Source organism: Pinus tabuliformis, chromosome 9 (genome assembly GCF_031772625.1).
Source record: "Pinus tabuliformis cultivar Carrire ecotype Pingquan chromosome 9, CPIR1, whole genome shotgun sequence".
NCBI classification, from domain to species: domain Eukaryota; kingdom Viridiplantae; phylum Streptophyta; class Pinopsida; order Pinales; family Pinaceae; genus Pinus; species Pinus tabuliformis.
The window spans coordinates 1,291,511,589-1,291,522,196 of NC_142307.1; positions in this window are offsets into that span (position 1 = coordinate 1,291,511,589).

The window sequence follows — 10,608 nt, forward strand, 5'->3', positions numbered from 1 at the left end:
AAATAAAGAGGTACTGATAAGCAATGACTGGGGAAAAAGGGAAGAAAACTTGAAGAATTTTATGGCAGCAGGTCGCTCTTGAACATGACACTTTCACTCCATCACCATGATTGAGTCGGGTTGAGTTATTCCGTTCACCGGTCATATCACATTGGTCCTCCACACCATCCGTTTTTGGGGTTAACGCTACCAATCCATCTCAGTGTCACCGATATGTTCAAGAGAAGTCATTCAGAGAATTCACCATCCAGTTAATGTATCATCCACTGAAATACCTTCACCCTCCATTTTTCATGACCGCCATTCCTGAACCTTGTATTGTCAGATCGTTTTTCACCTCCAGAAAATCATTTGCTTTGTTTAGTGTCATAGATGTGGGATTCATCAAGGCCCTCCTACGACGGGTCACTTCTTGTCGACATCAGCTCATTATCCAAGAAGTTGACTTAGAAACAACCCTTTCAATACTTTGAAGCTTGCATGCCTCAATGGCAAGTTTCTCACTTCCGGCGACAGGTTTACATTAATGGCCTTCAACCGAAAGATTTTGCGTGGTGTTCGACATCGGATCATATATTCACACCACGTGAATTGTACTGCAGTACCTTGAGGGTCATTATCATTATCGGTGATTCCTCTCACGCCTGTTAACAGCTTACATTATTGGCTGGTAATCAAGCAATGTCTTTCCATTTTCGACTTCAGGACATATTTTCACATGGATCGACTTGTACATCGGGCAAAGATTGAACAAGTTTGAACACCTCGAATCTAGTTTCATCCATCTGGGTTGCGATATATTCAGGGATATAAAGACATCAAATGTACACAAAAGCTACACAGATAGTCATCTAAGCGAGGGAAGATGACTCTTCATAGGAAGAATCACCAGTCTGCAACTGCAGATAATTATCTGTCCTATGTACATGAAAATGAATTTATAAAGTTGAGCATGGGAATGCCCGCCTCAGCTATATCATGAAAATAATATGATGATGATGTATTGTATTGTATCTTATACAGGTCACCTTCCAGTTCGAATACCTCGGATCCTCATGATAAAGCATTTCACTCGACATCAAAAGATTTACGACTTCATGCTTTAAGGGGCAACTGTTATAGACATATTTGGGCACTGAAACACCAATCTTATATGTCAATAAACCAAGGAATCTTTAACCCCTAAAATTTTTGTTTCATACCCTAAAGGATCATGGTCAACTGATTACATCATTCCCCAAAAGTTCCACCTGAAAAACCACTCAGAACTGGCCAAAACTAGACCATATTGACTGCTCCACTGTCAAGGTGCGATGCATACTGACTCCTACACTAGCCAGGTGCGATGCATACTAAAGAGGCCTTCTATGGGGTGCGATGAGCGAGAATGGACAAATGTCAGAGACAGATTGCTGAGTGGATGCTCATGGAATCTTCCAAAAACTTCTCCTACGACACTTGCCTCTCTGAATTCGCCCAGGGATGAGTAAGAGATCCAAGAAATCTCCAAGTGGAACCAAGAAAAACAAGTGGAATGACACTAATCAAAAACCCAGAGATGACTCACACCCTTGCAGACATCTATAAATGGATCCCTCATCTGAGAGATCTGGAGGCTGGAATTTGGTAATTTGTAAGGAAGTGCTGATAGTTTGTCTTTGAGAAAGGGCATTGTATTGTTGGGTGATCTTACTTTTCATGAGGTGAAGAGGGCTTTGATGCTGGGAGGATGATGCTGGATCAGACAACTGGGTTATAATTCTCCCTTCTATTATTAATAAAGTTCTTTGAGTTTTCCTCCATACAATTGTGTATTTGTGAATGTTGTTATTTGTGAATGCCATTGTATGATCAATGTATTTCTGATTCTGCATTGTTTATGATATAATAGATCGAGATGCTTTGATGGTGTTTTGTTACTTTGTCTCTACAGGTATTCATTGAGCGGGATAAGTGAGAGAAGAGGTGCAAGCTCTATCAAGGGAGAGAGAAATCAAGCAAGGAGTCAAGCGAAAGATCCAGGTTGGTCCCTTTGCTCCTCTCTTATCTATCATACATAAAGGAAATCGCAAATTGCTTTGATTGTTTGTTTCTAGGATAGCTACCAATCCTAGTGGGACTAGCAGATCGAAAAGACACTAGTCTTCCTGGAAACACTTGGCTTTCCTGAACTCATTTGGAAAGTATCCCCTCTCACTCCTCCTGCAATAATGTTGGTGGTACTGAAGATGATGTCTCTCAAAACCAGAGCTGGAATAAAATCCATGAGTGTTAGACCTCCTGTCAGGTGTATCCAAGGATCTACCACCTCTCACTATATCATCCTTGTCCAACCTGTACCCCTTACGAGACCTACTTCCATCTGCACCATTTGTCTTTTCCTCCTATCCAGAACTGATCTCTAGGCGTCCCCGCTTCTACAAATTTGAAAGGCTTTGAAGAATCACAACATTAACTTTGGTTTGCTTTTCTTGAGCTCTAGCAAGTCTTTCCTATGCCTCAATCAACCTATTATTATCTACCTTGCAACTTTGAATCTCTATCCTCAGATCAAGATAATATTCTTCTCCTTGTTGCTCATCTGACTTTTCCCATTCCACTGATTTCACATCAGGCCTATAAGGGGAGTCATGTGAACTATATTCCACCATTATGCTCTTCATATTTGATCTTCTATTTCTTGCAAACATACCATGTTAGATAAACCAAATAGAAGACAATCAAATTCATACCTCAATGTATTTCAGGGGAGGCTATCACATCTGCACAACTTAGTCCAGATTAGCATAATATATATATAATAATAGAAACACATATCAACATCATGATGCATGCATGGTAATAATACAACACTATAAAAATAACTACACATATGATAATCATAACCATTTGCATGTACCCCGAGGTCTAGTGTTGCAACCTTGTTTTGCTACCACCGTATAACCACCCCATCCCACATTTACCCTCTTTTACAAGTTCTCATGGGTAAACATGAGCTAAGTGTTACTATGACATGACCCGACCTCCAAGTTCCAGTTATGGAAGTGGGGTATACTAACAAGAAACATACTTCCATCCCTTAAGGACACTAAATCACTCAGGTGACTGAAAACAACCATTGGTGATCAATCCCTAAGTTGGAACTTTCACTTCTCATACTTTAAACCTGAACCACATGCTTGACAAATAATGCATGCAGTTGGGAGGCTCCAACCACATGCATAGGCCTTCCTCCATGTGTTTATAACTGAAATTCTCCAGTTCAAAGGGCGCGGCTGCGAGATCTATGCCAATTTTTTAGGGTTAGCCTACAGGCCACTGCACAGTACCACCCAAAACTCTTCAGAACTCATTCTAGAATGAAAATAATTATTTACAATGAATACTAAGGCTAGAACTTGCTCAAATATGCCAATCACATGATAAGTATTTCATCAAACATGTAGTAAACATAGTAGCTACAGGTCATGAATGCATTTATGATCATGATCTTATTAACTTTAGTAGAGAATCATCAAGAAGGCTCAATGCCCTCTCAATCTAGCTACAAAAACACTTGTTAGCCCATGCATACATTAACCATTTCATAACTAATCAAATCATGAACCAAATCCATAGTAATAGCACATCATTCAACCATGCCGACAACCAACATATAACCATAATAAAATCCATGACAACTAACCATAATAGCAACACAATAACCATTACATATGCTAATAGATCCCAATAGGAAAATAACTCATATTAATCATATGCAAAAGCTAACCAAGTCAGGGACTTCCACGCACTACCCGACCATAGATTAGGCTGAACCAAATCTCTCTTTCAGTCAATCACCCTTGTGCCATATTCCAACCATGAATGTGGGATCATATGGGTTAAACCAAAATAGAACCAACTAGGGCTTTCAAAGGCCAAACCACCTCAACCCTCAACCATAATAATTTCACCTAAATCGGTTGAGAAATCACTAACATCAAAACAAGCTTGGATGCCTCCGACTTCCTTCACCAGCTCCAGAGGAATTTTCCTGTCTCCAACGATCCACCGAGAGTTCTAAGAGAAAGCCCATCTCCACCCTTGACCCTTTGGAATTTTCCTGAGACCACCTCAACCAGGATCCAAGTCTTTTGACCATCCAAAGATTAATCAAATCAAGAACTCACTACATCATGGTTATCTAGGAAATGGCAAGGCAAGGCTGAAACCATTGTCAATATAGACAAATTCCATGCCAATGACAACAAAATAACCAAAGAACCACATGCATGTACCACACATCCAAATATTAGCAAGGAAATCACACATGCAACCTATTAACAACAATGAACTACAGTTGTAGTTGTTGATCCAACCTTCTTTTCCGCTGCCCATAATTCCTTTACTTTTCCTTTGCTTGCTTCTCTCTAAGTCCAAGTGAATGCTAGGATTCTCCAAGAATGCTCTAAGTGTGAAAGAATGTAAGAGAGCTAGAATGAACAAGAGTTGAGCTAAAAACTATCAAAAGTTGTGAATTGATCAAAGGTTGTGAATTATTTCTCTGATGCCTTTTTATCATTAATGTCTAGTCTCTTCCTTTCCTTTTCCTTTTTCTTTCATTTTCCTCTAATTTCTCTCTAATTTCCCTTACATGCATATTTGTGTCTCTTCATCTCCCTTTTCTCTTATTTTCCTTTATTTCCTTAATTAAATTCCATTTATTGCCTCTTTGCCTTTGCCAATTTCCATAGAAATTAATAAACCGAAAGTGATACCCAATATAATGTTTACCCACCATTCAACTTGGAATATGTGTCCCATGACCTTGTTTATCTTTTATTTACATGAAAGATCAACTAGGGGTTGTTACAGCGTTCATCCTTTCTACAACTCCTTTCTACTAAGGTGTCTATGAAATAGTCTTATGCCTTGTTATACACACTTCTTACAAAATTCTTCGATTTCATTCCCACAAAATTCCCCACCATTCTCTGTCATCAACATTAATTTTATTTTATGTCTAATTTTTCACAAGAGTCTTGAACTCTTTGAACTCATTAAAGACTTCAGGTTTCCTCCTAAGGAAATAAATCCATGTATTTTATCAGAATTCATCTATAAAGGAGACATAGTACATAGATTTACCCAGAGATGGAATTGACACAAGTACAAACACATCACTATGCACCAACTGTAATATTCCATTTGACCTTGTAGAACCAGAGGATAATCTTACCCAATTATGCTTCCCATATAAATAATATCTATAGAAACCAAAATCTAGAGAACAATTAAACATACCTTCTACCATACCATTACCGTCTAATACTCGAAGGCCTTTCTCTCCAATATGTCCTGGTATTTGATGCCATACCATATTATTTTTTCCATATATTGTAGGGATTTTTCTTTCTTCTGCTCTACTCTCAATAACAATGGCATTGTTGCACCCATCATTAATAGTACTTCCTAACAAATTATACAGAGTTCCAATTCTAAATCCCCTCAAGAATACCTTTACTCCTTGAACCATTCTGAGGTATCATTTTCAAACATTGTTTTTGCACTTGCATTGCTCATATTGCTTATATAAATCAAATTTCTAGCTAATCCTAGGATGTACATAACACCACTAAGTGTTATAATCCTTACACCCATGACCTTCAACTTGAATTTTCCTCGTCCTATGATTCTAGTTGTTGAGTCATATCTTAAAAAAAATCACCAACATCGAATCTTTCATACTTGCAAAACCACTCCCTATGAGGATTCATCTAAAAGGATGCCCTTGAGTTGACCAACCATGCCTCATGATCTACATGTGTAGTTGAAGAGGCCAAGTACACATTCCCTCCTTCATTTGAGGAGGTTTTTGTGTCTATAGAAGGAGCATCTTCAAATCCATTCCCTTTCTCAACAATTTTGGATCTACAATCTTTCTTATAATGCCCTTCTTTTCCACATCTCTAACATACCTTTATGAACTTTCTTGGAGATTTAGATCTCCCACTTGAGGACTTATTTTTATTTTTATCTTGGGAGCATCCTCTTATAGACCAGACATCTCCATTCTAGATTACCGTGTTTTTCCATCTCATCTCCTCCAATTAGAAAGCTTATATTATTTCATCGAAGCTTAAAGTAGTTGCATTATTACCTATGGCAACAACTAGACTATCCCATGAGTTTGGTAGAGAATATAACAAACTGATGCACTTATCTTCACCTGAAATTTTAATATCAACAAATAATAACTAACTTACCACAATATTGAAATTGTTCACATGCTCTTCCACTGAGTCTTCATCCTTCATTCTTTGGTTAAACAACTTTTTCTACATGAACAATTTGTTTACTAGGGAGTTAGACTAATACAAAGCCCCTAACTTGTCCCACAAGGCCTTTGTTTTAGCTTCCCTTGAAACATTCAATAATACTGAATATGAGAGACACAATTGTATTGTGCTCTTCTCCTTTCAATTCAACTTGGCCTAGTCTTCTATTGACACCCCCGTCAGCGCAAAACCTATATCTACAACAATCCATTGATCTCTGTCCACCAACAAATCTTCCATTTTAAGCTTCCATAGCTCAAAACTCCGCCCATTAGATTTCTTGATCTCTATCTTTGAACTTCTCACCATTTCCTTTCACTACAAGAATCACTTTCACAAATCTCTTGTTGTAACAGGGTTTACCACAAGCTCAAGACACACCTCTTAGCCACAAAGGCATCCCCTTGAAGCCAAAATTACTCTGAAACCAAATGTAGGTTTTAACCCTATACAATTAATTGTTGCAAATAGATTCTTAATAAAACAAACAAGATGCAATGACAAACACACACATAAACATAGAGAATTTATCTCGGAAACCCAAAACTGGTAAAACAAACAAGATTTTTCAATATATATTCCTTTATATAGAATTACAATACAATATACATATATCCCACATCAACCATGAACTGTCAATACATTTACCCTAGATTAGAATACAACCATAGTTTCTTAACCGAAACTAACAAATGGGAAAAACCACCATGCACCACAAAACTGCTTTTAGCAAAACCATGTGCCGAAAACCACCAATTAAACAGATGCAAAAAATTGCCCCATTTTTTTTTAAGGGGCACAACCCTTGAAACCTTGCACAAAGGGGCTTACACCCCCACCCCCCCCCCCCCCCCCACCTTCAAACCCCCCAAACATGGAGGACTACCATTCCCCCACTATGCATCACACATTGTACAATGTGTAGGATAGTCGTAGAAAGAATATAACACAAACACAATAGTAAAATCATCTAAAATTATTAGATAATGGTTGTGGAAATTAATGAGCAAATTTGTATAAACCCTTTGCAAAATTGAGCCCAATAATTTCCTACTAAAAAACACCTACACCAACAGCAAATTCCATAAAAGAAACATCTATACCACATAGAGTATAGAAATTCTAAATATTGATATATTATAGTATCAACCAAATAACTTCTAGCCATGAGAAACCACCCCTATACTACATAAAAATTCTAAATTATTCTAAATATTGATATATTATAAGTATCAACCAAATAAATTCTAGTCATGAGTATTTCCCAATACACATTACCACTCCTAAATATAGACATACAAAACATTCAACAACAAAAAACAAATAACATGATAATAAATATAATTTTAAAAAACTAATTTTATTTATTTATTAAAATATAAACCTTTAAAAACACTTATGCATGATTTATGTTCCATACAAAACCTCTTAAATCAATTAGAAAATTACAATAAAATAATAAAAAAAATCACAAGAATTATTTTTTATATTTCAAAATAATCTATTTAATGTTAAAGTTTAGTAAAACAATATAATCTTTGTGAAAGTTCAAATTAATCCAAAGCAGATGCTATTTAATTTGCAAATAAAAGTATACTCAATATGCGAAAATAAATTATTAGGAAATATATATATATATATAGACTTTACAATTCGAAAATTAAGGTGCGGAAGGTAGAGTGGTTTCTTACCAACAAAATGGAGTGAGAGTTCATAATTGTTTTTACCACTATTTGTCTAATTTCAATCACGACCTCGTTTATATTTCACAAAACTCTTTATTACTTTATATATTTTTTCTTAAATTTTATTAATTTACATTCTATATTTTATATTTTTATAAATAAAAATTGAATTCTAAATGGTTATAAATATTCCATAGAAATGGAAATGGTGGATAATGCATAGAAACTGATTATCAAGTTTTATAATATTCTGAAAGGGTGGATTATGCAATATTTTCTTAAATTTTAGATTTAATATTATTAATTTATTATGTAAATTTATAAAATAATTAAAATATGAAGATGAAATAAATAAGGAAAAGTATATATCATTAAAGATGTATTTTGTTTTAGGAGAAAGAAAGAAAGAAATAAAATTATTTTAACGTCTATGAGGTTAAAGATAGTTTATGAGACAGATCGCGTCTTCAACTGGTTGATGTATTCGGTCCTTTGCCTATGAAGCCTCATAATAAACGCTCCCATCTTCTCGACAAACCCCTCGCTAAATAGATTATCCCAAGAGCTAGCTGCTAGAATATCTACATAACTTTCCCTCTTGTATTTGAAGGCCTCGCATTCTAAAATGAAATGCTTTTATTTTTCCACTTTTCTGGAAGAACAAAAAATACTCTCTTTCCTCCCACACTTCTTTTGGCCTTTTCCAGCGCCATGTTTCACAACGGAGTTGACGAGAATTAGTCCTTCACTGAGAAATAAGATTTTTGGCTCTCCAAGAAATATTGGCCTCTATGTATGCCTTTTGTTGATGATTATGAGTGGGATTAAACACTTCGATATAATATTTTTCTTTCTCCCTAGCTCGTTATCCCAAGTACACTTGTGGAACTTATCTATAACAAAAGCTTTTATGTCTTTACTGTTTATGGGACACGTGTTCAAGGAAATACCCCATTTACTAAACCATTTGTTATTTTTTTGCATCCAAGTCTTCTTTCTTTTGCGCAATATGTCATTAAAGACAACCTTAGGCCATCTTCCCTCTTCCATTTGCTCAATTTTTTTTAAATACCTTATGGCTCGCACCATAGCAATTGGTTCAATAGGAGCAGCCCCTGTTTCACTTAACAATATAGCATAAGTAATTGCACTTTAATGTTGAATTTGTTTATAATAAAACACTTCTAAATTTTCTCAATTTGTTTCCACTGTATGTCAGGTGCACTGCTGGCCCACAATTCACAACCATATAGAATCACTGGAATCAATAGAAGCCCAAAAAGAGTTTGAGTGGTTTTCCAATCCCATAACTCTGCCTCTCTACACATATTTTGAAAAGCATAAAATGCTTTCCAACCCCCCAAAGTTCTTTTCTTTCTACATCCATCCCAACTTAGATTTTTGTTGAAGTCAATTCTGAGGTATTTGTAATCCGCAACTTCTTCCAAAATGTTGTCTTCAAAGTAGAAGTTATGTTGGTTATGTTTTCTTTTTTTTAGAGAAAACCACTACTTTCGTTTTGCTAATATTGACTTGCATCCCCGCCCTTCTACAAAAATGCTCAAGGGATAGTAAGTGCTCTTGCAATCCAAGAGCGGATTTAACAATCAGAATAAGGTCATCTGCATACAAAAGAAGTCTTATACCAAACTTTCCCAAATGGATACCATCTCCCCCTTGTGAATTAAGCCAATCCTCAAGCTTGTCGATCTATAAACCAAAAAGGGTAGGAGACAATGGGCAACCTTGCTTGACCCTGATATCGCTTCTAAAACTTTCAGAAATGCCTGTTGACTTTCTAATTTTTACTTTCACCTTTTCATATAGCCTATGCACAACTACTCTCAGATGATTAGGAACCCCAAGTTCCTCCATTTTGTGTCAAATCTTATCCCTAAGAGCCGTGTCAAATGCTTTTTCGAAATCAACAAAGAAACAAAATACTTCTTCGTTTTTCTCCCAAACTTTTTCAATGATGTGCTTTAAAGTTATACAATGATCAACTGTGGAATGTTTAGGTCTAAAACCTGCTTGCCCTTTAGCACGCTTATCTCTTTCTTCCACCCACTTGCTAATTTTAGTTTCTAGCATGCTTCCAAATAACTTTGCAAACAAGGGAATGGATTTATCATTATGGTCCTATAATTCGAGGGATTATAATGTCACCACTCTTGAAAAGAGGTATTGCCAGACTAGTTGTCCAATTTGTGGGGAACCCCTATTGTATGATGTTATTGAATTTTTTTGTAATGTGAGGTGCAAGAATCTTTGAGCCCCACTTTAGACACTCTGCTTGGAGTTCAACTAAGTATTTTTCTTTTCCAACACCCAACTTCTTGATACCCATCTCTATCTCTTGCACTGTGAAGTGTTCAGTATCAATGTTGACCAAGGGGGGAGGGTCAACCTTGGGATCCTACTCATAGAGTTATCTTGCATAGTCAAACCAATAAGAAGTTGTAATACTATTTTCAGTTTTCATCTTTCTTGGTTGGAGCTCCTTCCAAAATAATTTGGGATTATTTTTCCCAAGGAAGATTAGTTCTTCCCTCTTTGAAACCATGAAATCAACCTTTTTCTTTCTTAATATATGCTTGTAAGCTTTG